This window comes from Lolium perenne, chromosome 6, assembly GCF_019359855.2.
Source record: "Lolium perenne isolate Kyuss_39 chromosome 6, Kyuss_2.0, whole genome shotgun sequence".
In the NCBI taxonomy this organism is placed as follows: Eukaryota; Viridiplantae; Streptophyta; class Magnoliopsida; order Poales; family Poaceae; genus Lolium; species Lolium perenne.
The window spans coordinates 106727853-106735547 of NC_067249.2; the positions used below are offsets into that span (position 1 = coordinate 106727853).

A 7695-nucleotide genomic window follows, 5' to 3' on the forward strand; every position below is an offset into this window, starting at 1 on the left:
GCAAACCATACTAGAATGTCTAGCACTTACATTAGTACTAGTTTGCGAGTACTTAAAGTACTCACGGCTTTGTCCCTGGCTATTCAAATGGCCAGAGTATGAAGATGAACAAGGAGACGACCAGCAGGACGCCTACGACAACTAAGCGCCTTCCGACGTCAAGCGTTGGTCTGTGGACTAGAGAGTCCTTGTATCTTACGCTTCCGCTATGTTGAACTATGAACTTGTGTTTGTTCGTTGATCAATAGATCAACTATTCGTGTAATATGGATCATGTGACTCCAAATTTGTAAGACTTATGGTTTGTAATGAATGATGATTGTGATACTTAACTATTATGCCTCGCAACAACAATATTCCTGGGATTGCGACGTATGACATAATAGGCATTCGGACTTAAAAATCCGGGTGTTGACAACTACGTCAATCAAGTAATGTGAACTTCAATAAAGAACTTCCACAGATCTTATTAGCATAAAAATCACAAACTCAAGTGCAGGCTTGTGAAGCTTTGTAGGTTTCAACTACTTTTGAGATTAGTAATGCTCAATTAGTTGCAGAAAAAATGTCAAATTGTTCTACCTTTTTGCTCTGATATTAATTTGTAGGGCAAAATATAGATCTTTCTTAGTGTTAAAATGAGTATAACAGCATAATAATATGGAACATGAATGGAATCTTGAATGCATATGCATAGTTTACTAGATAATTACCTTAAGTTTAAGCGTTGAAATCCCCTGGATCATCATGCCACCTCTTAGATATAGCATAGTAGGCTCGGTCAAGTAGTGTTCCTTACATATAACAAAAAAGGCAGCATAAGGATAATAGTAGACAGTGGTAGATGGTTAAGATCAAACGAAATACTAGATAATGCTTTTATACATCAAAACAAGATTGCAGCAATATGCATTTTTGTTCAAATGAACTTCATTTTATTTGCGGAGTGAACTTCACTTTTACAAAAGTGAACTCACCATTACCATTTATTTTGTTTCATAGAAAAATGAAATGAACTTTCACGATGTGAAAATTGAGCTTCCCATTATGTCCCAAGTAAACTGTCCAACAAAAGTGAAGATGGTTCGATTATATTTGAACTTCAAGAATGCACAAGGCGAACTTTCTGACACAGAGAATTCTGAATTAGCATCAGGCAGTTCAGAGTTGTGCAGGTCATTGAGCAAGTTCACAAACTAGTCAGCAGCGGTTCGTAGAGAAACATACACCTTAGTTCAGGTGGCGGCGGAGATCCTGAATGGTCATGAGGGAGGCCAAGCATGCTGTCGAGGGAACAAGCAATAGTTCAGCTATGAACTAGCAGTAGTTCTTAACCAAAATATTGTAGTTTAGCTCTGAAGTTTGGGCAGTTCTAAACTAAAACAACAGCAGTTTTGCACTCGATTATGTAGTGAGAAAAGCCTCAGGACAATACATCATTAAAAGTTCACTTGTGTTTGTCTGTAATAAAATTGCTCAATGTTGTAAAAAATTACTCACTACTCAAACGAAATAAGTTCCTCATTAAAAATCTCTGGACAAGCAATAGTAAACTCTGCCCCAAGAATTAAGCGGACTCCCCCTCTGAAAAAATTAACTTTTTGTACCCTCTGTGGACCAAGTGAACTCTGCGACACCTTTATTTTTTAGTACAAAAACAAGTGTACTACCCCTCGTATATGAAGTGAACTTAGCCAGATAAAATGCAGTAGTAAATTTGATGACACCTTTATTTTTCTTGAGCTTCACATGTTATGTGTTTCGACCAAAAAAATGTGTACTAAAAATAGATGAACTTCATGGTAACATAAATCTGAAATAAAATATGAGTGTAGAGCAACACTTATTACCCAGTTTGGTTAAAAATGAACTTCCTGATGTTATTAAATTGAGCTTCCTGATATTTTTTCCCACAGCAATGGGGTAGGACTCGGGCGTACGAAGGGGCGACGCGCGAGCTCTGAGCACGGTGGACTCCCGATGGGGGCACGGTGAACTTCTCGGATGAAATCACCTGAGGTAAAACAGGAAGAATTTGAGTGCTCATGCCCTGTGAAGGTGATTTTTTCATACATAAGAAATAATAGATGAATTGGCACACACACATGACATCCTATAGCTTGTGAATACTGAATATCAGGACAACTAGTAGAATAAAGATAGTTAAGCCATGCACACTACCAGATGACAAATTGCAGCGAGACGAACACAAGATGAACTTCTAGCATGAGACGAACTAGACTTCACTTTTTTAAAAGTTCAGAACTTTTGAATTATCTTGATGCTTACTACCAATTCTATTACTGCAAAATGTGTACTACGCCAATCAAGTAATGTGAACTTCAAAAAAGAAATTCCATAGATCTTATCGGCATAAAAATCACAAAAAATAGATCATCCACAAGCAACAATGCATTTTCTAGATTAACATGCATGATTCATTCTACACAAACAGATCACAGGGATCAAGTCTATTAGTTGCATCTAAATTTCAAACACAAACACTTACAAGCCACAAATATAGTGTATCTCTAAAACTTGATGTACCAGAAAATACTATTTCACTACAAGATTAGTTAGTGAAATAAATAAAGATAAATCATAAACACAAGCAATGATAGACTTGGATGCAATAAGATAAATAAAGATTTAGCTTAAGGGAGGTTCCATATTCACATCATACTCTCTATTTTGTATCTGCGCATCAAGAACGAAATGCAGGGAGCTTCCTAGAGCAGTTTTGAATGTGAGAAGATAATAACTCTGCTATTATTGTGAACAGCAGGACAACATGGGTCTCAATTACCTTTTGATGCTGGGATCCTCCATCTGAACTTCAAATGGACTCCACCGGCCGGACAACAAATAGAGAGTTGTCTGGTGCTTCCCAAATTCCTATAAATATAAAAGTGAACTTGTCAATAGAAAAAAAGTGAACTTCTATTTTCTTTCTATCAGCCACACATCAATAACAACAGAACGCATCAAACGAACTCCCCCAAAATAAAAAGTAAACTTGCCATTATACACAAAGTGAACTGCAGGTGAATCTGACACAAAGATATCAAAAATTGGTAGTAAACTTCAATCCGGGATCAATCCGGGATCATCAATGCCCTGATTATACATAATATAAAGACTGGATAATCCATCAATCCGGGATCATCTAAACTAAGTAAACTTCATGAATAATCTATCTATCATGGATCATCTAAACTGTAGTATGACAAGTGAACTCCACGTAATAGGATGAACTGAACTTCAGAAAATGTAGACCTAAACCAAGAGCAACAGATGAACTAAGTTGCAGAATAATAGCAAAACTTAACACCAAATCGGAAAGTGAACTGCTATTTCTGCCTGGGTCATGGGAATCAAGATTCTGTTGCAATAGGGTAGCGCCAAAGATGCGTAGTGGCGACGCTCGCGAGAGTTCTAATCTGAACGCCTTGCGGGATGCAGGATTAGTCCGCGCACTGCTGGAGATGGATAGGTGAAGGCCGATGTAGTTGGGGAAGGAGGTTGGGGCATCTCCCATGGTAGGTCGGAGATGGCACTGCGCTGAAAAAATCCGATGGGAGGCACGCCGGCAACCGGTCGAGCTGAGCGGCGGAGCACCGGACAGGGGACAAGTACCTTGCTGTGGAGTTCGGCCGGGGATGCGCGCGACGTCAGGGAATCAGAGGGCGGCGGGCCGACGAATTAGGAGGTCCTCTTCCTCAGGTAGGTCGCCGGCTCCATCGCGGGCTGCCTCGTGCTGGCTCCCGCCGGCGCTGCGAGGCGGGCCTCCGTCGGGGAAGAAGGCAGGCCGCGACGCGGGCTGTCGCCGGGAAGAAGGCATAGCGAGAGTTGGGCTCGGAGCGGCGTCGCGGGCTGCCGCCGGAAGAAGGCTTAGCGGGAGCTGGGTCGGGCGGCCAGCGGGCTCTCGCCGGGAAGAAGGCGGAGAGGGAGTCAGCCGGGGTTGGGGCGGCGCGATGCCCCCGTTGGTGGGAAAGAAGGTCGGGAGGAGATTGGGGAGTTCGGGTGCGGGTTGTGTGGTTTGAGGCAGGGGGTTCGGGGGAGATTTTTCTCGCGGGCGGTGGGTCGGGTGGTGGGTCGGTTGGGTTGGGTTTTCGGAAGGATGCAAAGGGGGTTCGAGAATAGCTATTCTAGAACCACTCTTAAGGGGGGTTCGAGAATAGTCCAGCTCCATATATACATACATATATATATATATATATATATATATATATATATATATATATATATATATATATAGGTATATATATATAGGTCTGCTATTCTCGAACCGGTTCGAGAATAACTATTCTCGAACCCTTTCTGAACTTCCGGGTGTTTTCCTAGTGAACTTCTCGACGGAATACCCGAATTGCATGTTCGTGCGGACAGTATTTTCATGATGATTTTCAAACCGCTTATCGGATTGATGCGTATAATATACCGTTAGATTCGCACGGAAATTTCGCAACTTTTTTGTGTTCATTGTTTTCCCAAATTCTATATTGATTAAAACTAATTTGAAATATACAAAACAATGTTTTCGCGGATTTCTCTATTTTTGTACAGTTTTGGGGTTCCAGTTTTCAAACCGTTTATCGGAATGATGCGTATGATATGCCGTTGGAAAGGTGCTGACTAGGCGCACCATTTTCATGAAGAACACTTTTCTAAATTCTTTATAGTGTAAGAGAAGATTTGAAAATACGTGATTACGTTTTTCAAACTTCTCGGTTTTTCGAACTGTTATTGGGGCTTATTTCCGAACCATTTATCGGAATGTTCCAAATGATATTGCGTTGAAAAGATATTGATTAGGCGAATCTTTTTCATGTTGAATGTTTTTCCAAATTCTAAATGGTTTTAGTTTAATTTCAGAAATACATAAAAGTGAAGATAACGCCGACACAAGAACGTTTCGAAATTGGCTCATCTAGATTGATTAGGTGTGGTATTGCGATATGTTGGAGTATTAGTAGAGTTATATTAGTGCTAATTGTACGTTGAGTTGGTCGATTTGAGCAATCGGTGGTTGTACGGACGATTTCTATGCGTATGATTTCCGTCCAGAAAAACAGAGTGTATGAGGTGCTCGAATATAGAAGTGAACTTCCTTATATGTGTTAGTGAACTTCCGATCGCGGTATAAAAGTTTCAGGCATGTAATAAAATTATAGAGAACTTCTGTGGATGTGAACTTCTTCTCCCCTGAATCTGAACTTCCCGACGGACTTCAATATTGTACAGGGCGAACTTCCGAAACTTTAGTCTTGTTTGAAGTGAACTTCAGAAAATATAGCGAACTACCGTCGCATCTGCACTTTCTCTGGATACACATCTGAACTTCCCCTTATCTACATCTGAACTTCCAGATGGACCTCAACATTGTAAGGAGTGTACTTCCATTTCAAATATGAACTTCTATACGAGGAGTGAAATTTCATACGGAGGTAAGTGAACTTCCCGATGGTGGCAAGTGAACTTTTGAAAATATTTTGCGAACTTCCACATGTTCGAATTGAACTTCCGAGTTGTGTTTGTCTTTTGTTCAAAGTGAACTTCCAAAAATAATGTGAACTTCTATGGCGTTCGAAGTGAACTTCTGATTTTTCATGTTTAGTGATGCAGCAGCTTTCTGAAATTCTGAATTCGGCGAAAGTGAACTTCACCAATCTGCGAAAGTGAACTTCCAGGTCTTGCCGACGATCCAGCAGATGGCAGGACAAGATGGGCGGTTCGCGTGTTTGTGGCCGGAGTAGCAGCGCATGTATATGGGGAGCACATGCCGGCAGGGATCTAGGAGACGAACAACGTCGGGGATCCAGGAGGCGAGTGGCGGCAGGTCCAGGAGGATCGTCTCGACGGCATCTAGGAGGCGCGCGGTGGCGGGGCTCTAGGAGGCGTGGCGGCGGGATCCAGGAGGAGTGCGGCGAGGGTCCAGGAGGCGCGCGACGGTGGGGTCCCAGAAGGCGCGCGGCGGCGGGAACCCAGTAGGCGCGACGGCGAGATCCAGGAGGCGCGCGGCGGCAGGGTCCCAGGAGGCGCGCGGCGGCGGCGACCCAGGAGGCACGCGGCGGCTCCATTTTTCTGCAAGGATGGGCGCGTCTTGGAGCGGGCGGCCGACGGCGGCATGGAGGAGCCAGGTGACGCGGGGATGGTGGGAGGCGACACGCGGTGACGGGGAAGAATGTGGGTAGTTCGGGGATGGGAGGTGGGCCGGTTCGGGGAGAGGTGGGGCGGGTGGTTGGGTTCGGTGCAGAGAAGAAACTAAGCGGGATTAAGGGGGTTCGAGAATAGCTATTCTAGAACCACTCTTAAGGGGGGTTCGAGAATAGTTGGGCTATATATATATATATATATACCATTCATGCATATACATATATTTTTTTTGAATATTCTTGGCGATTTCAATAATCTCTATCTATCTCTCTCTTTATCGATTGGTGGCCAGCAACGACACAAATTATGCTAGCACTTTATACGCAAAGGCGGGTGCCTCTAATAATGCATGTCTGTGCACACTCGATCGATCTAGCTAGAGTTTTGATCAATTGTGTAGCTCGCTAATAAAAAAGTTGTATTTTAATTCACACCAAGTTATAGTTAACCCTAACACATAAACCCTCTAAATAAACCATAAAACCCTATACAGCTAGCTATAGGCCAACGACAACCCTTAATTGCGCATCAAGCAAGCCAGGGGTCCTCGTGGTCCTCTAAATATATGTGTCATTAACCCTAAACCCTAAACCATATATATATAACTAACCCTATCTAATCAAACCCTCATTAAAACACATAACCCCAAGCTAATAACCTGATCTAATAAAACCCTGCTCTATATATAGCTAGTAAACCTTAGATTAACCCCAATTAATACATATGGCCTATATCGATCATATATATAGACATTATTGGGATTCATTAATTATATAATTAGTACTGATAATTAAATTAATTAACTTGAATTTTGACAAGGTCTCAAATGAAAACACACTTTAATTAATTTGCCTCACAATATATATATAATTAATATGCATGCATGGCCTAACCATGCATGCATTAATTAATTTGCCAACAACACACATGCACTTTGTGCGCAAAGGCATGTGCCTCTAATAATGTGTGCGCAGTCGATCGATCTAGTTTTGATTAATCATAGCATACAAATAAAGAAGTTGTATTTGAATCCACACAACCCTAATCTAAAACACATAACCCCTAACATGGCCTAATTAATTAACCCTTCTCTCTAGCTAATTAGTGGAAATTCAACAAAATTAAAGGGGCCCCTCACTAATTATACATATCTCGATTGTGATAAACTTTTGCCCCATATTTGGTGGATGGGTGCATCTTGGCATGTAAAACAATTAATGTTTGCAAATGGTGTTGTCAAAATTTATGTACAAATGATTTCTTTCCATCCAAAGTGCATAAAATGGGAGTTTTAATGAAGAAAGTACAAATAAAACAGCTCAACATGCCTCCACACCCCGATGTTCACACGAAGTAGAGCATATTTAAAGGATAATTCCAGAGTTTTACTAATTTTCAAGCAACTTCGCTAATTTCCCCCCACTCACATGACTTTATGTTGATTTAACGAAAATAGGGTGAATTTAAACTACATGGGCGGGAAAGTTTGAATTGTGCGCGCGGCAAAGGGAACCGCCTATTCCTCAACCTTGTGCACGG

At 41.8% G+C, this 7695-nt stretch overlaps 1 long non-coding RNA gene across 1 annotated transcript; it reads right to left on the reverse strand.

The window, feature by feature from the left end:
* Positions 1-737: 737 nt before the first annotated feature.
* On the reverse strand, positions 738-2177 carry LOC127325949 (uncharacterized). The gene is made up of 3 exons (XR_007867467.2): positions 1851-2177; positions 1230-1283; positions 738-794 (listed from the first exon to the last, which is right to left on the reverse strand). It is a non-coding gene; the product is annotated as an uncharacterized lncRNA (long non-coding RNA).
* Positions 2178-7695: the final 5518 nt, after the last annotated feature.